We start from the raw sequence: 19996 nt of genomic DNA, 5'->3' as shown, positions 1-19996 counted from the left end.
GCAATCAGTGGCTAAATAACTTTTTCCACAAGCGTCGGATCGTTTTGCGGTCTTGGAAGAAAAGTTTCCTTGTAAAATTTCCTATGGAGTAGTTGGGTTGATTTATTTTTAGAGGACAATGGGTGACCTCACCCGATTTTTATTTGAAAAAGTAAGTTTTCCCATAGAAAATCCTATGTAAAATTAAAACTGCTGCCACTACAATATAGTTCCACCGACCGACCTGAAATTTTACACTGTTATTCTAGGACCCATAAGGCGCCCGGAAATCATACTGGAACGAGAATTATTTTTTTTTTCATATATCCGTGTCCCAGCCTACTGTATACGTTGATGTTTTTACTAACTCACGTAAAGTTCTGCCTCAAACTTTGGAGAAACAATAACACCTTTACGCTGCCATCTTTCTCGCGGAAGTGAGTGTATAAACAGACGAACAATGAACAGTCAACCCGCATAAACGCGAACCATAAATTGACCTTACTAATATAGTTCTCTTTCCGAAAATGTATGGAGAAAACAAGAATAAGGAACGGTAATGGTTCTTAACAACCCATTATTTGTAAGGTCCAGTTCAAAAAAACCATAATACATAAGGTTGAAACTTTATCATTAAACGTTCATGTAAAGTTCCATAACAATTTCAGTTAAAGTTTAGCAGGGATTATAAACAATTTTTAACCATTTTAGGTAAGGTCAATTTATGGTTCGCGTTTATGCGGGAACTCTCTCACTCTCTCGTGCTGTGTCTAACAATCTCTCGCGTGGTGCCAGGATAAATCTCCGAGGAGACAAGTAGAGATTCACCCCAGAGAATGATATCTCTCGCACCCGAGTGATTCTCCCCAGAGAATTTTCAACCCTGACTGGTGTAAGATCTACCACCGAACCCTATCCTTGACAACTTCAAACTAGGGAATTACTGGAAAAATCAAAGGATCACATTTTAGTCCTTGTTACTTTTTATGACTTGATAATAGTGACAAGACTCGGGTAGTGACCACCGCGCCGTTATGCATTTCTATATTGTATATTTCAAATCAAAAATATTGGTTATGTTCATAGATTTCACATAATCCTTTTCCCTTTGTCCTTCTCCTTTTCTTTTCCCTATTCTCTTTTCAGAAAGCGATTAATGGCGTTATAGCCATAAGTCATAAAAGGCTAGAACAAGAGTTAGTGCTCATACCCCAAGCGTCAGAAGAAAATCGAGCATTACTTAACCTTTCTAGCTTTGATGCTTCCATCGACCAATCAATCATATAATTACCAAAATCGGAACGTACGGTACGAGATGTCCACGTTTCATCCATTTATTGGATTCTGAAGCATCGTGTTTAAATCTTCGATTTAAACAGGCCCGATGTTTTCTGAATCATCTTGCCCCTTAAATGCTGCACAGTAGGCCTGGCCGTTTTGATATATGTGACGCATCTTCGATGTGAAACATATATCAAATAGACAAGATAAATGATGTAGGTATATATATCATTTTCCAGGATGCTTTCAAGAACTGGCTGTGTTGGTGTTTGATGAGATTAGATTAGATCATTATATTTTTCCTAAAATTATTTTGAATTAACTTTCATTTGATATTTTGATCTTGGAAATCGGTCCAGTGGTTCAAAACTTAAGAATTCTTAAAAAATGGATCAAAGTAAATTGAACCATAAGGAACAAAACTACCGATTTTTACGAAATTCTGAGAACCACTATATCGTTTTGCTATGGAATGGCTGATAATTGAGATTAAGCATATCTCAAGATCTCCAAAAACAGCTTAACGAACCTAGGTCAAGGACTGCACCACGGCGCTCCGAACAGCCATCGGACGACGACAACACACGTCATCACCCAAATTTGGGGAAATTATCTCGATCTACCGATCAATCATCCGCTGCGTGCATGCTGCGATCGCTAGCTCGTTCGCTGATTTATGGAGATAGCCAATCAAGCGCTGGCCCCCTGTCTAGCCATCTAATCAATCATCTGCCCAGCCAGCACGTCAGCCAGTCCTAATCCCCCCGGCCACATCAAAGCCTAGCGTTTCCATGCAATTTACGGGGTGACCCTCGAGCCTCCTAAATGCTGAACCCTATTCCGCCTTCCGTTTCGTTTCGCGCGCGCGTTCCGGTCCGAGACACGATATCGATCGGATCGCACTCGTTGAGAAATCGACAACTGGCCATGCCCAAATTGGGGATTCGCGCGAACATAGTTCACACAAGCGGGTGAACGGGTTGCCATATGCATGATGCCCGGGTAAAGTTGTCCGTCCGCATCCCTATAAAGATGTGACGCACATTGTGCTGGATCCGTATACGGTAGCCAGCCAGCTGATGAATCGATAACGGACCCCGGACTGTTTGATTTGATTGCCTAGCACACAACCGAACCGGACGACACTTAGACGGACGGACTGACTGACTGACTGGAGAGGCACAAGAATAGACAAGTGAGTGAGTGATCCTAGTGGTGGCAGGTTGTTGTTTGCTCAACCGATATTAATTTTCGAGGACGAGGACAGTATTTTTCGCTAGGATCAGCACAATATGTGACCGTAAAACGGCTATAAATGGGGAGATGGAATGGTTGCAGAATAGTTGGGTTGGGTTGTTGGGTGGATTGACGGGAGAACCGGAAGTTATAGTCAGCAAATTGTCTTTAGTGGTATACGGAGAGCGCACATGTGTCGGTATCGTATTTTTTTTTCATTGAAACAGTATCTATGCAATGACAGATGGCGGACGCAGGAGGAGGAGTTGAACTATGACCATTTTATGTCTTCATATTTGGGTGTCATTCTGCGACAGCAGAAAATGTTATTGTCGAACGGTAGAGGTTAGATGAGGCGACAGTGATAAAAATTCATTCAATAAATTGTGCCGGATCATAGATTATCGGAAGCTTTCCATATTTTTTTTTTTTTGTAATTTCAGACAGTATTCGACCATTGAAGCCAAACAATGCAATGGCTGAAAGTCTCTTTCATAAAGCAACCTAACCTAACTAACTGAACAGCGTACATAACCAAGACTATACCAAATGACTTGTAATTTTCAGTGATGATTATTTAGTCCATAAAGAACACATGTAATTTTTATGAAGACCTAAGAGGAGCTCCAATCAAGAGAATAAAATGCTATCTAAAACAATATGTTAAAGAACAATTCCCATATTGTTTGGATACGTAGATCAAGCGGAACAATGGATTAGGTCCTAAGTAACATTGACATATTCTCTTTGCATCCCCACAGCCTTGTAAAAACATTTCCAGCTATTTTAAAACATACAGTTCGATGAAAGAAACTATTATCGAGCATCTAATACGACCAATTCGTCAAGACGCGGTTTTACAGCCAAGTTATTAAAGAAAGAGAAAGTAGATGAGGATAATTGATACTTAGGACCTAATCCATTTTTTGGCTTGAAATTACCTAAAAAACGGATTTTTTTGTAGATTCTCGATATCAATTTCCGTTCAAACGTTCGAGAATAAATTCTCGTTAAAATTTCTCATACAAAGCCAAACAAAATCACCGTAAAACATTCTTATCAAAACTTGTTTGGTAAATTTAGAAACCCTTCTTACTAAACATTGCTGAAGATTTCTCATAACTTTATTGCATTACTCTTGAAAATGGCACGTAAAACGGACTAATTGGCATGTTTGAATTGTAACACCACCAGCTCGGCCCTAATAAGCATAATCAACCCAAGTTGCATTTCTAATGAAGCCCTAGCCTAAGATGGCAAATTGATTAATACACTACCGAGAGTGCTATTAAATAAAACATCAACTTCCACAGCGGCAGCATTGAGCGGCAAAAACCAGCAATGAACGCACTTCCAATATCACCCGAGGCAGTCACTTGCAGCAGCCAGTTGTAAACCTACTTTCCATAGACCGTTGCCATAGCCCTAGATGTAGTTATTTATTTTATTATGATTCTTTATGATCAATTCCATAAATCAGTCCCTGGCGACGGTCGCTTGATTTGAAAAGGATTTAAATAGCATTGCAAAAAATAAAACAACACAACCTGAAGCCTGCCCATAACTCACACAATGCACACCTCTTTTGGACAAGTCGCTCACCCTCGCTCGCTCTTTCAGTTATCGAGTCCCGTGACTTCAACAGGTTTATGTGCGGTACGGTGTTCTACACACATATCGCGTGCCGGAGTGATTTATTCGGAATACCTTGAACGGACATCCTCCTACCACCGTGGCGTTGTTGTTGTTGTTTTTGCTGTTGCAACAAGCGCTGGTCCTGACCACGCCTAGCTCGGGCCTTTGATGGCACAGTGATATACCAAACCACACGCATGGTCGACGATGGTAGTGGGATCTAAGCCAAGCCTCAAAACGGATATCGGGGCGAGGGGAGAGGACCTCTGCAAGGCGAAAATGCAATTATTTCAATTGGGTGACAGAGTCGCTGTGCCACTGTTTACATATATATATAAGTACCACTACAGTGGGTCGGTTGGTGTTATCTACGGGCTGTGTGGTTGTGGGTTATAGATGGTTCGCGTTCGCTGCTGCAGATAATGAAGGAGTCGAATGGCGAATAGAAAACAATTAACCGATAGGCAGTGGCTAGGGAGCGCGGCGTTCAAGATAAGGCCCGGATTTGTGGTGGTCTCTTGATGCAATTAATTTCCTGTACCGTGATCAGGGGGCCAGGGCGGGCACAGTTGATTCGGTTTGCTGAGAATGCCATCTAACTTATCGGAGATGGCGGGTGTTTGACACCTACGACGATAAGCGTGGTCTGTCCAGTGCTGGATATCAAGATTTAATAGCTGTAGGATATTAACCTCAGAACTGCAAACAATTAAACATGTCTACAACATTCAATCCAACGAACGATTCGTCATATAGGGGAAATGGCTCTCATGTTGGCCTATGGATGTAAGATTGGGCCCATCGCTAAAAATCTGCTATTTATCAATTTTAGCTAGATGAACGCGTCATTGGGACGGTAGTTATGGATATTTTTGGTCGCTATTGAAAATTTAGTCGGTTGCTGAATTTATGTATGGGCCCAATTAGGGGCATTTAGGCCGACATTACATCCATTTGCCCCTACGTAAGGCGCTAGATGTGCTTCAACAGTGTGAAGCATAAAAGTATCTTCAATGAGACTGGCGATCACATAACATGCTACTAATAATGCTAACTAATTCTAGTTGTCACCAATGCCAACAACTACAGTGCTTTTCCGATTTTGACTACCCCCGATTTTGTCAGCCTTTTTTTCCCGATTTTGTCAGCCTGCGGATTTCACTAAATTTTTGAGTTATTAAACATGAATTCTCAAACTTTACGCTGTGAATAATTTTTATTCTTAAACTTTGCTGATATGTGAATGTTAGCGGAAGTGGGGGTAAAATGTGCATACGGGGTAAAATTAACAATTGACGTTTTTAAGTGCTTTTTCATTCAAATATCAATCAATTCAACGTACAGGTCTTTCATCCATTGTACATTTTACATTTTAATTCATTTACATTATTTTATTATTCTCCTGCTAAGAATTATTAGTTTTGAATTGCTGTTTGCTAGAACAATCATTTTTGCCACGGAAAACCTGTTTTTTTGCAATTGTAATAAAAACACTGCTTCATTGTCAGCAACAATAAATTTAAAAAAAAAAGTAGAAGGGTCTGTGCCTAGGAGCACGAACGGGAGCTTGACGTAGGACCGCTAGGGCACGGAACAAATGTGAACAAAATTTAGTTCTTTTAATTGATCGATCATATATTATCTTAACTCTTTCCGTTTTTGATTTGTAGGCGTACCAAATTTGTAGTATATTTTTTTTTTGTTTTCAAAGAGAAAGTTGATGAAGAGAATCAATCAAAATCACTTCCACCCCTGCTTCCAAGTTTGGTTACAAGATTACAACTCTGGAGAGCATTTTGTGTGGTCGTTGGAGGCATGTGGTTCTGAATATGGACCAACAGGCAGATAAATTCTATTCTAACTTTTTACTGTAATCGGATTGTTGGCCCAAAAAAGGGCCGTTTTGTTGCCAAAGTTGGTGATGATTTAACCTCCAAAACTGTACAGAGTTCGTCTGTCGCTTCAAAGCGTAGACGACAACGATGGCCGTGGCGTGTTCAGTATAGGTGACAGCATCACGGATCACATTTTCCAAGAACACCTTTAGCACAGCTCGTGTTTTCTCGTAGATCAGACCGGAGACACGTTTGACACCACCACGGCGAGCCAGACGACTGCTTTTGCTGCTTCTATTGTCTGCTCACCACGGCGTCCGAAGCGAAAATGAGTTGAGGCTATACAGCAGCGCTTTTTTATATCTTTTCAGGTTAAAGCAGAATGATGTGCAACCAAGTGGTACTCGATTATGACGACGCCGGTGAGCTACAAAGACTCCTCCCATCATGAGTAGTTTGCTATCAAGTAGCGACACTGGCTCCTTTCCTTTTGCGCAGTTTGCCAATGTAAACACCTGGAAAGTTAGCGGCGCCGGTTGTGTAGTGGTAAGCGTGGATACCTCTCACTCACCCCAGCAGGCCTGGGTTCAATCTCGATCAAAGTTGATCAAAATCATTTGCGCCCTGGTTATGGAGGCGTTTGGTTCTGAATAAGGACAAACAGGCAGATGAATTCTATTCCTACTCTTTACTGCAATGAGCTTGGTGGCCCCAAAAAGGGCTGTTTTGTTGCCAAAGTTGGTGATGATTTAAGTTCCGAAACCAAACAGAGTGCGTCTCTAAGATTTCAAAACGTAGATGACATCCATAACCGCTTACGCTTGGCGTGTTTAGTGTAGTACACCTCGTAGATCAGACCGGAGATACGTCAGACACCGCCACGGCGAGCCAAACGACGGATGGTGGTTATCGCGAAGAATTTGCAATGGCGATTGGCACCTCCTTTGCCACGACCAGTCAATTGTTGCTTGTTGGGTTGTACAAGAGTGGACTAGCCACCACCTTCCTACTGCTGCTATTGCTATCCACGCCGTCCGAAGCGAAAATGAGCTGATGCCAGATAGCAGCCCAGCTTTATATCTTTTCAGGTTAAAGCAGAATGATGTGCAACCAAGTGGTACTCGACTATGAGTACTGGGTTTGGGAAGAACGTCTAACAGTGATAAAATTATCACTTTTTATGTGTACATTGGACAACGCTTGACAATAGATTCTTGTTAAAAATCATCAGTTGCTAAAGATGCGTAGAAATATTTCTGATCGATAGGTGATAAAATGATTGAAATTGGTCCAGGGGCAGCTGAGTTATTAATGTTCAAAATCTTTCATAATTTTGTTTCATATTCCATTTTTGGTTTTCACAAAGTGTACCCCCAGATAGAAATGAAAGACGTAGTCCTACGTCAAAAGAGCATTACATATTTCATTGTATTGTACATACAAATTTTGATTGACTTTCAATGTTCAAGAGATTTCGTCATGCCAAATTCTCGAGTTCAACTATCAAACATTCAATTAAAAGAGACAATGTTTCAACCTAATCAGCCTTATCAGCTTTTGTTTTTGATTGACGGAGAGGCAGTTTGGATTCCGGAAAGGAAGATCAACGGTGGATGCAACCCGGACAATGGTCGAGAGAGCCGAGAAGGCGTCCAAACAGAAGCGAAGAGGAGATCGATATCGCGCCGTGATAACGATCGACGTCAAGAATGCGTTCAACAGCACAGCTGGAAAGCCATTGTCAAACCAAGTCCTGGTTCTGGTCTACGAGACAGACATGGGACAGAGATCGATTAGGATCACAGCGGGAGGTTCACAAGGCTCCATCCTTGGTCCAACGCACGCCTTTGCCTCGAAGCGCGTGTTGGAATACCTGGGAGTGATGATCGATGCCTCGTCGAATTTGGCTGTGAGAATGCTTCGAAGGCCATCAACACAATAGCTAGAATGGAGGTCCAGCCTGGTTTGCAGCACTGGAAACGAAGCAGACCCAAAGGAAACTGAGCAGTACGTTTCGGCTCATGGCCATGCGAGTCGTGAGTGCATTCATAACAATCTCATCGGAAGCAGTATGTGCTATCGCCGGGATGATCCCTATCGGTATCATCCGGCGGAGGACAGCGAGTGCTACAGTCGGAGATAAGCCGGTAGAGTACGGAAAGTGGTAAAAGCGGAGTCTGTGGCAAAATGGCAATAGGAGTGGAACACGGAGGATAACGGTAGATGGACACATCGGTTATTGCCGATTCTTTCGACCTAGGTTAACAGAAAACACGGAGAAGTCAACCACCACCTGACGTAGTTCCTGTCTGGCCACGCAGCGTTACCCCTCTGTCCGCAGTGTCTCAACGTGGATGAAACGCCGGAGCATGTGATCTTTAACTGTACAAGGTGCGAGACAGTGCGAAGGGAGATGCCTATCCTTAGCATGGAGAATTTCGCCAATGAAATGTGTCCAGAGGAAGGCCACCCACATTACATGCGTTTGCGTTGCGTTGACGTCAATTTGACAGTTAGATAATAGATTTAGCTGTCACTTTGCCGCAAAGCGTCCGATCCTGATCTAATGGGCGTGGGCCTTTAGAATGGAGAGATGAGCAGTGATCTAGCAACACCAGCTAGCACTGAGAGTATGAGAAGTACATGAGCACAGCCCCCTCGAAGTAGTCGCTTCACCGTGGTCCCGGGGGGATCCAGGCAAAGGAGAGAGTAAGGAATGGGTTTTAGTGGAGCTGAACTAGGCAACTAGTGGATACCGCCCCGTGCCAACTTCGATACAGTTCTGGTTTTTTTTACCGCCCCCACCTATTTTTTTCTGCTTTGAAATATGATACATATTTCATTATCGTCAAAGGAAAATTGATTCAATAATTCTAGTTATTTTATGGTTTAGAAGAGTTTTGACAAATAATAGCCATATGTAGGACAAGGAGGGGTAAAACGCACTCAGGTGTTTTATTACCAAAAGCGTTTTTTCTCGTACTATTGATAAATTGATACAAACAATTTCCCAGATGACTGTTCTGCAGCTCTTCTAGTGATTACGGGTGAAACTCCATTAAATTTGTTCTGCAAAACACGTAAATAAGCGCTGTTGGTCATATTATCCCATAGCACTCCTTACCCTATAAGAATCTATTCTGTAATAATTCTTGTAAAATTCCCGATTTTGTCAGTTTCCTGTTTTTGTCAGTCTAAAATTTGAGAAGGGGATGACAAAATCGGGAAAGCACTGTAGTCATATTTTCCTCTGACAGTGACATCATCTGAAAATCCAAATCTACTGCTCTTCGATTTAGATTTGTGAGTAAATCGTCTACCACTAATGACCAGAGAAGTGACTATAGAACACCCCCTTGTGGACATTAGACTGCCAGCGAAAATGGTAATTTTTAATTTCGCTAACAAACCATATACAAAATGTTTATTGCCTCGAAAAATGACCATATGCAAAATTTGAGCTCAATCGGGCATGATTTAGGGGTGGCGCAAACGCGTCAAAGTTTGACTTTTTTCACTCTCGAAAATCTCCCAAGAGTGGGGGGGGGGTACATGAAATTTCGGAAATCAAAATTTTTTTTGATGCCAAATGTCTTAAACATGCATGAAACGTCGAGATTTGCTGTTACCTCGGATTTTTTTTTTTTTTTTTTTTTGAAAAATCGACTTTCTGGGACTTAGATTTTTTTTCATGAGTTCTATATGGAATATAGAAGATTGATGAGTCGGCTTCTAAAACTGTGCACAATTGTCTCCAACCTGCTTATATATCGAATTAAACCACCATTTAGGATCTAATACGAAATAGTTCACTAGGGTGGTCCAATTATTCTTCATTAGGGTGGTTCAAAAATTCAAAAATATATGAAAAACCACAACTTTTCATCAGAAATTCCTAAAATCAATTGTAAAAATATCTTGAATTGCGTTAATCTGTTTTTTTTTTTGGGAATTATGAGTTTTACACAAGAGGAACATTTGCCTGAAAAGTTGAAAAAAATACTTGTTTTATACTTTGCCATATATTTCCTTATTAGCTACACCAAATCAGATTTCCTGCTACTCTTATAATTTTTTCGATGATCTTCAACTAATTGTAAAATGCACTGCTTTTGATCTTCATCTGTTGATAGTTTTGAATTGTATGTTTTAATCAATGCTATACCACGCTCTGCATTATCATTAACTACTTCCAAACATTGAACCCGTCTTTTGGCATTTTTAAACTCAATGGAACTACTCCACTGCTCCATATCGACATTCAGCAAAGACTTCGGAATTTGGAGAGCTTTGAATAAGTTTTCAATACCACTGCTGCCTTGTACAAACGAGTGTAGTTCAATCGTTGAAATATCGTTGGATTCCACAATGGATCTGGCTGTAATGTTTTTATGAGTATCTGTAAAAAACATCATTAGAAAATTAAATGCAAATGTATCAATTAAAGCATTTACCTTATAGAAGTAAGGCTTCAATGACCTTTTTCTTAACCGGGAGGTCTACATTTTCGTCGAACAGACATAGTCCGATAAGGCTGTTGTCCAAATATGTGAGTTTAAATTCCTTTATGTACTGCTTTCGCAACGTCTTCATCAACAGTTTCATATTCCTTCAATATTTTTAACAGGTTTAGATCATTGTTGGGTGCCATCACAGCACACGGAGAAAGAAACCATCTTTTCAAATAAATGTTTACAATGAACACACAAAATTGAGCTAGTTGATTTTTAGTTTTATCTGGTAAAGCGAATTCATGCCGAAGAATAAACATTTCCAAAGAATAAATGATTTTGGCCATCCACCTTGCATTGTGGAACGCACCAGGAACTCTTATTTGTGATTTTTCATCGATTTTTCCACCCAAATATAAAATGGCAAGTCGTAGAACCTCGCGGTAATCACCACGGTGGTGTTGCTCTCTAATTTGTTTTTCATAAAACTTCAATAACACCAATCTTTCTATTTCCGAAATAGCTATTTTAAAAAAATCATCATCCATACCTGAGTGGTATGAATTCTGGAGACAATTGTAAACAGTTTTAGAAGCCGACTCATCAATCTTCTATATTCCATATAGAACTCATGAAAAAATCCCAGAAAGTAGATTTTTGAAAAAAAAAAATTGGAGGTAACACCAAATCTCGATGTTTCATGCATTTTTAAGAAATTTGGCATCCAAATTTTTTTTTTTTTTTTGATTTCCGAAATTTCATGTAGGGGGGGGGGGGGGCTTGGGAGATTTTTGAGAGTGAAAAAAATCAAACTTTGACGCGTTTGCGCCTCCTCTAAATCATGCCCGATTGAGCTCAAATTTAGCATAGGGTCATTTTTCGAGGCAATAAACATTTTGTATATGGTTTGTTAGCGAAATTTGATGGTCAAATTTTTCCCATACATTCATTGGCAGTCTAGTGGACATCCTTTAACAGCGTCGTACTGATATAGATGAGCAACCAGCCACTCGGTTGACGTTTTGAGAGCATTCAACAAATCCATTTAACTATTCATGTATCAAAGATACGCTTCAGCGGTTTCTCAATGCGGGAACAAATGTCTTAAGCAACTCAGCAAAGGTGCGATCGGATCACCAACAATCAGCCGTATTTTGTCCGAACTCAATGGAACACTACTTGAACGCGCTCGCTGCACTACAGTAGGTTTTCATCGCCCCGGAACCGCGTTAACCATTCTGCCACAGCAGGTCACAAGTATACGAAAATTCCGATTTACCATACAATTCACACCAGTCCAAACTCTCTCACATTAAACCACAATTATAAGCTGCTTCAAAACAGCCGTAAATCCAAGCAACTTTACTTTAATCCCCTCTCGCTTGCCGTGGTGCCCACCACCACCCTCTCTGGCTGAACCGAATCCACCGTCATCATTCATTACCAACACACGACGCGACCGGGAGACGAGAACGACGACGACGATGCTCTACACAACACACACATACACTTGTCACCCTCCTGGACGTCTGGTACAAACACAACATAGCGGGACCACAGCGCCAAGTGTGTATATTATACGAATGCATGCATGAAAGATAATCCAGCTGTCAAAAAAGTGTACGAAAATATTTTCACCTCCCTCGGTTCGGTGTTGCGTGTGAATGACAGTCTCAGATGAAAATCCACACTTCAGCTTACCGAGCGGTCAATTGCCACCTACCCAACCCTTGCCCAGATCAAATTCCCTACTATGCCCCTGCCGGAATAGTTGCACCTTATCCTCACCTGGTTAGAATTGCTCTCTTTGATGAGATTTGTGGCCAGCTAAGCGCAGTTTCAACGATATGGATCCGAAAGGCCTCCGCAGAAAACGATGACCGCCGACAACCGTGTGTAGTCGTAGTTGTGTTCCTCAGCCAATTTTTCACGCACGGAATGTAGATTCCATTCCTTCCTCAAGCTCAGATGCTCCAACCGGGGTGCGCTACTGCACAGATCGACCACCGATTTTTTTCCCTCACTCAGCACACCTAAATCGGATTTTCGGGGTGTGGTACACCCGAAATTTTTCACGAAATGCCGTCACTTTTCACTTTCTCCAACCAACCTTTGACCGGGCTTCCACTCACAGTACCGGTAGCGATCTAGCTCGGTCCAAACGCACTTTTTTCTCCGTTTCTTCGAGGCGCAACCAGCCACCAGCCACCTCCAGCAGCTATTTTTCTGTGCCTTTTTTTCCCTTCCTTCACTTTTATTTCTGTACCGATACTCTTTGACTTGACTGGCTACCACAGCTCACTCACTCTACTCATCAACACACTTTGAACGGAACTGTGCACACGGATTTTGAACTGTGCTTCACGCCTTGATTCTCTCACTGTGCTGTGTTTTTTTCTTCACACCGTTCTCGCACTCTCTCGCTCTTCTTCAGCTGCTCGCTCACGCACTTGTGTGTTCTCTCCGGCTTCCGGCTCTCTGCTTTTAACTTTAGTTCTGTCCTCCTACACTACTCGGCTGAATGGATGCGTGTCACGCGCGCCGCGGCAAGCGGCGATGACGACGACGGTGGTACCGTAACGTGAGAAAATTACAACGACGATCTCACTTCGGATTCACAGGCAGCCTGTCGCTGTTTGGAAGGGAAAAAAAAAATATATGATACAATATGAATTCGATCTACGGAGCTGAATTTGCAGCAAGCAGAATGCTCTCTCGCTCTCTTGCAGCTTGTCTTAATGTTCTTCTCATCGATCTCTGTTCAATGGTGGAAACCGTCATGGTAGCAATTTATGGTTGGTCGGTGAATTAGTCGTTCGATGCAGGGTGACGACTCAAATTCGAAAAAAAAATCCCTGGCTTTCCCTGACTTTCCAGTCGGTTTTCAGAAAAATTCCAATCCACAAAACTCCGTTATTTTAACCTAAGAATCTACAACGTGATGTGTTTTATTATAACGCAGTGCAAATTAAGGTTAGTTTTAAATGAGAAGCAGGGTAAGCTTTTGAAAATATCAAGAATAGCATACTAATGGCACGTACAACAGAACATGATACTAATACAATTTTACAGAACATATGACCGACTACCTACAAAGGATGTGAATAGGCCTAGGGCTATAAATACATATTATAATATAATAATGAATAACTACTGCTCACAACTAGGCTTAAGTAATAATAAGAATATTTAATCAATGTCACCAAGCTCTCAATAAGTGTTCATAATTTCACAGCCAAATAAAAATCAACCCGTAGACGATCCTTTCTCTTAACATATAAATTATTATAAAATAACAGAGCAGTGATTATTCTTGCTTTGGCAACCGAACCTGAGGATGCACTGCTCATGCATTAGTCAGTTTCGTACTCTCTGGAACTCCATATGACAACCGCAGACATGGCAAAATAATTTAAGTTTAATTATCATTAACATTTTATTCTCTCAGTGAGTTAACATTACAACGAGAAATTGCAAGTTGAATATGTGTTTATTTTCGGATTACTTTAAAAAATATTTATGATGCGAGAAAATAAAGAAGAGTTTTCGAAGATCGATTCACTAGTGTGAGATTTGTTGAGCATCTAGAATTGAGATTTACATGTGTCGCCACCTCGATCCTCGATGGGTAAACTATTCCACAAATGGATTCGATTACACAACCAACAATATTTCTGAATACGACGACCAATTACCTGTGCCAAAAAACGTCCAGTCGTTCCTTTTTGCGATCATATTGATCAAATGTGCATTTACCTGTGCAATATTGTTCAGATTTTCAATATGAATGAACCTATTCATAATGCCTCTAACCATTTGACACAAAAAATGCACCATTCGCATAGAAATGGCTCAACTTCGACAGCAACTGATTTGCAGAAAGCTAGCTTAATACCACGTTCAGACTACAGAGTTATAACATTGAGTACTCACAAGAAGAGAAAATATGATTGGAAAGATAATAGGAGGTACCAAGATGCCGTAAGAGCAGGATAGTAAGGTAGTAGGAAAGTATGAGGAAGAACAACTCCAATGTAAGGGACCAGTGGGGGGATTCAAAATATAAGTATAAAAATGCATTTGTAGTTCGTTTTTTGGATTTGTTGGAACCTTTGCCCTTTAGTGTTTGTGCTTTTGTCCGCCTGTCGGTAATTTTTGCTCTACCGCTACAGGAGCTCTAGCAACATTCTTTCTCGACACGTCAGTTCGCAGTATGCAAAACTTTTTCAAAACAGCCCGTTTAGATGGTTTAAGACGTTTCAAATGAAAGTTTGACCATGGAGGGGAAGTTGGTATGACTGGAGTTATCTTCGGTACAAACTGATCGATTGTATAAACAACAATATTCGTAAAAATAGTCGGGGAAACATTTACGTCCCGATCACGCAGTTCTTCATCCCAAGCAGTCATTCCATCGAAGTCAACCTTCCAGTAGTCGTATGAAATGCTATCCATAGTGATACGAAAAGAAAATTCCTGGCCCAAATTCAATGATATCTGCAGAGGTGGATGAGCCTCCACATGAGCAAATAGAAGCAACCTCACGGCTAGGCTAAGAAAACATAAATCACGCAATCTGATTCTCATTGGAAACACTATTTAGTTGCAGGAGATCAGCAGTACTGTAGCTGTCCAGGAGAACTGCTGCCAAAGGTGCAATGTTCGAACAACTGGATTGAGGATGGAGGAACCCGGCGTCATTCAAGGACCATTTGATAGACGATAGATTGAAATCACCAATGACGAGGTTGCATTCATCTCGGATATGATCCAAAAGAGAGAATTTAAGGCTTGTACTCGAAAAAAATGCACCATTTTTATCCGTGTGTAACTTTTTTATCCGTGGGTAAAAATTAATGAACATCTGGGTTTAACTAGTTTGGAGTGAATTGTTTACATGTGCAAAATTTCATAACAATCGGTTCAGTAGTTATTGAGATGTCATCGAAACAAGAAGAAAATCGCCGGAGAATTTTGCGCGCCGTCATGGAAAATCCGACTGCGACTATGATGTGGATCGGAAGACAACTGGGAATCACCCATACAACTGTGTCTCGGGTGGTAAAATCGTTCAAGGAGTCCCAGACGACCGAGCGGCGGGCTGGAAGTGGAAGAAAATCGAAGATAGCTGACCCTGTGAAGGCCCGGAAGGTGTTGGATTATTTCAAGTGTAATCCTAACCTTTCGGTTTGCGACGCGGCTTTGAAGGCAAAGTGTTCCGCCTGGTTCGTTCAGCAAACCATGAAACGAGCTGGGCTTCGTGTATTCAAGGTCCGGAAGGCACCGAACCGGCGTGATAACCAAAACACGGCGGCCAAATCCCGCGCAAGGAAGCTGTATCGAGAGTGGTTAACGAAACCGATGTGTGTGGTTATGGATGACGAAACCTACATCAAGGCAGACGCAAAGCAGATACCTGGGCTGGAGTTCTACGTTGCCAAATCACGGTTTGATGTTCCGGAAGACATAAGGAAGAAGAAAGTGGACAAATTCGCCAAAAAATACTTGCTCTGACAGGCCATATGCCAATGCGGTAAACTGAGTAAACCGTACATCACAATGGGTACCATCAACAGCGAAATTTACCGCACCGAGTGCCTCCAGAAGTGTCTGTTGCCCTTCCTGCGGTCCCACGGAGGCGAGACATTATTTTGGCCGGACCTGGCATCATGCCATTACGCGCGATCGACGTTGGATTGGTACAGAGACAATAACGTTAATTTTGTACCAAAAACCGCCAACCCCCCAAATTCACCAGAGATTCGTCCGATGGAAAGATTTTGGGCCATAATAAAGGCCAAAGTTCGAAAATCATCCAAGGTGTTTAAGAACGAGCTGGAGTTGAAGAAAGAATGGATGAAAGTGACCAAAAAGGTCGGCTCCACCATTGCACAAAATGTAATTAGAGGTCTTAAGGGAAAGGTGCGGGTTTTCAGCGATGGAAAGGAAATTGAATAAAGTAATTATGCCAAAACATAATCCATATGTATTAGTTCATTCCCTAAAAGTTTCAAGAAAATCCGACTTAAAATAAATTTTTGGCGAACACTTTTGGTTGGTGCATTCAGTCGCGCACGGAACCCCTTTGGATAAGGTTGTGTTTGTTCTCTGTTTTGTGCGTGCGTTCGCCTTCATAGTTTTCGGCTGCATTTGCCGAATTAGCGCTGGCACTCTGCCTCCCGGACGGTTATACGTGTGTGAGTGGTAGTTTTCTCGCTTTCCGAGAAGTTTTAGAATCGAGAAAGAAAACATGATTCATGATGTTTGCAAAATAACAAGCATCAGAAGGTGTGGCGCTGCGTGGTTTGATTGTTTCTCCCGGACCAGAAATTTGTGGCATCGCGAGTGAAAATTTTAATTCCAGTTTATGTACGCGCTGCAAGGTGCGTGTAAAGCTTGGCACGATTGGTGTTGATGTTGGTACACTTGCAACTATTTTAGCAAAAAATAAAAAATAAATCAAAAGAAATTGATATCGAAAGTGTACCAAAAGTGCTTCTGAACGTGTTTCGCAGTTGGATGTGGTGAAATTCGTGGTTGTTTTCAGTGAAAATTCCGTAGCACAAATTTGCTCACCGAGTTCCCTTTTTTTTGCCGTTCGACGACATCGGGAATGCGCTCCCGGATATATTGATTTGGTGAGTACGTTCCAGTTGAGGATTGTTCTTGTACATTTCTCGATTGCATTTTCGAGGGGACGTGTCTGCTTTTGTGGGCAGTGCGTTTGATGGTCGGTTTGGTAGTATCCTTTTAAATATAATGTCTCATGTCCAAATAACCTCGATTTTCGGTCTATTGATTCAATACTTTAGTATTATATTTTCAAAACATACAATGATGCATTATGTCATTTCATGGCACATAAAACAAAAAGTGTGTGTATAGGACCCAATAATCTAGGTTATTTGTATTTTGTAAAACATCTTTATTTTTTGTTATATTTTATATTTTATTACATATTTTATATACATTATATATTACATGATTATATAAATTCATAATGTAAATTACAATAAATACTGGGACGGGAGGGAGCATCAGGGCATCATTGAAGTTGTAACTGGACAATGGAGTGGAGTGCCAACCGGAGTCTAGGAGGGAATGTGTACTGTCATTTTAGATAGTTACATTTCACTCCAACAGTTGCAATGAATTTGACGCGCTCTTCTTAAACAAATCATCCCGTGGAAAGCTTAACATGCATTGCGAATTTCGTTATTCATTTTGTTGGATCATATTGTTGGAAGGAGATTCTCTTATTCCCGCGGGTTTCGCGTAAGTGCCTCTGCTTACGGGCCCGTCCAACCCTTTTTGGCCCTTCATACAGCAGTATGTTGAATTCAGAATGATGACGGAATTTGATCTTGCTGTTGAGTGGAGCCGCATGCAGGGCAAGACCCAAGCTAGGATGGTGGCTACTTACATACATACATACATACAACACTTTTGGTTGGTGCATTTTTTTCGAGTACGGCCTTAAGTGTTGATCAATCAACTCGGAATCTCCGAGGCAGATACAGGACACAGACGAAAACCACTTTCGTTTGTAGAGAGATGGACACCCACAGTTGTTCGACACCAGTACAACTAGGTGGATGGCGCTGCCGAGGTTGAAAGGCTGACCGAACAGCAAGTAGAACTCCACCACCAGAATTTTTGAGGCTCGTTTCTCGAGAGCGGTCTGTACGATAGACAGTAAAGTCGAAAGCAAATATTTGTCTAGAGAGTGTGTTGCTGTTTAACCATGTTTCCGTAAAGGCGTAAATGTCGTAGCAAGCGTCCGAACAAGCCTGATTGGAAATACTATACTAATATCAACATGAAGCTTTAGTGTGATGATTTATCAACTAGTGAAAGTTCTAAAGAAACGGAATTATCAACATATCCTCTTTAGAACTTTTTTTTTAGTTTATAAATTATGACACTAAAGCTTTATGTTGATATTAGTATAGCATTTCCAACGAACTCCGAAAAAAACTTTTTCTTTAAAACATGACATCTGTCGGGCTTCTCGCGAAAAACAAGCTCGTTAAGTCGCAAAGAATATTACAACAGAATATATAGAAACGTCAAAGCACAGACAAACAGACATAACACTCGCAAGTTGTTCATCGAACAAGCATTTAATGGTCAATTTAAAAGTATCATAGTTGGTAGTACCGCCACCTGTGGCGCGCATAGTCAATTACCTTGCGTTTGACGTTTGCACACTATCGCCATCTGTTCAGCGTACTACCCACCACAGTGTACTCAACAGATGGCGGTAATGTTCTAGCGACGATGTTTTACAGTGAGAAATATTCAATGTGTTATGTCTGTTTGTCTGTGGTCAAAGTGATCCCATGCCTGCGCTGCAACAAGTAGTTCGCGGAAATGATAATTTTCAAATCAATCGTTAAATGTGTGATCGATGATCCAGATAGAAGAGTTACTTCTGTTCGTCTGTGGTTCTTTGAAACACTTTCACATTTTAAATGAGAGCTTTCTATGCCTGTACCATACCCATAGCCCTAAATTTAAGTGTAGTTAACTCATAAATCACATAAAGGCAGGAAAACTCAGCGATGAGTAAATTTCCTTCATGTTTTTCCAGGTTTGTCCAGGAAAAAATACCCGAATATGAGAAAAGTAAAGATAGGATTCACTTACTCTATTAGTACTACTAGACCGAGTAAAATTATCCTCATTTTCCGGCAGATTTTGAGGTTTTCCACAGGAAAACATGAGGCAAATTTACTCATCGCTGAGTTCCTGCGCTTTTGGCGATTATGAGTGAACTAAACTCAAATTTGGGTCGTTCACAAGGAAGTCGAGAAATTGTCCAACCTGAAAAATTAATAGACCAGATGGGAATCTAACCCAGCCGCCTCCAGCATGGACTTGTTTCGTAAATGCGCCTTTACCGACTGAGCTATAAGGAACTATCGTTTGTACCATTTGAGAAAAAAAAATGTTTCATCTTCAGTTATTTATGTTCTTGGCATTATTTTAAAATATTTATGCATTTTCAGTTGAAATTAAAATTATCTTGCAAATGATTATCTGAAATATCATATTGATAATATGAAGAGCTCTGCAGAGAGAATTCAAAGAGTGTTCTACAGACCATTTTTAAGCGTATATTTTCCACAAAAAAATAGAGATCATGAACACACAAAAAAGGATCACGGTTCAAGGTTTGGAAAAAAATTAAATAATGAGGCTTAGATTTTTAAAGATGCTTAGTATAATATGAAATTAGAGACAATATTAGGGAACGTGAGAAGTTTTCAAATTCCAAAACAAGCAAAAATATTTGAAATGCTGAACTTTAAGGTTGCAAGCTTGAAAGTAATCAAATGGCTACATCTTCATTCTTCTAATTCTGGGATTTTGGCACTTTTGGTTTCTAAATCTTGGACTTGAAATTCGAAACTTTTAGGCTTTATTGGATATATTATCAGATCTTTGGCTTAAGTAAATGTTAAACTTCAACTTTCAATGGTTCTGATTGTAAAACTGATCTCTTAAAACAGATTGTTATGTCTTGAAATCGCTTGTGGAAATAAAGTTGATGTTTTACCAAAAATTAACCATTAG

The 19996-nt window shown here is 40.8% G+C and overlaps 1 protein-coding gene across 1 annotated transcript in view; it reads right to left on the bottom strand.

Moving 5' to 3' along the window:
- Positions 1 to 19996, bottom strand: part of Gprk2 (G protein-coupled receptor kinase 2) — a 295638-nt gene that overhangs the window by 272172 nt on the left and 3470 nt on the right. Inside the window, exon 2 of the mRNA XM_065222482.1 lies at positions 12206 to 13049. The gene's annotated coding sequence lies outside the window, so the exon portion shown is untranslated. The remainder of the gene's footprint in view (positions 1 to 12205; positions 13050 to 19996) is intronic.

Source organism: Ochlerotatus camptorhynchus, unplaced genomic scaffold (genome assembly GCF_037179485.1).
Source record: "Ochlerotatus camptorhynchus isolate MF236.1 unplaced genomic scaffold, CSIRO-AGI_Acam_v1.1 ptg000170l, whole genome shotgun sequence".
Taxonomy (NCBI): domain Eukaryota; kingdom Metazoa; phylum Arthropoda; class Insecta; order Diptera; family Culicidae; genus Ochlerotatus; species Ochlerotatus camptorhynchus.
The sequence above is the reverse complement of the archived record's forward strand: the minus strand, read 5'-3'. Positions and strand labels throughout refer to the sequence as shown.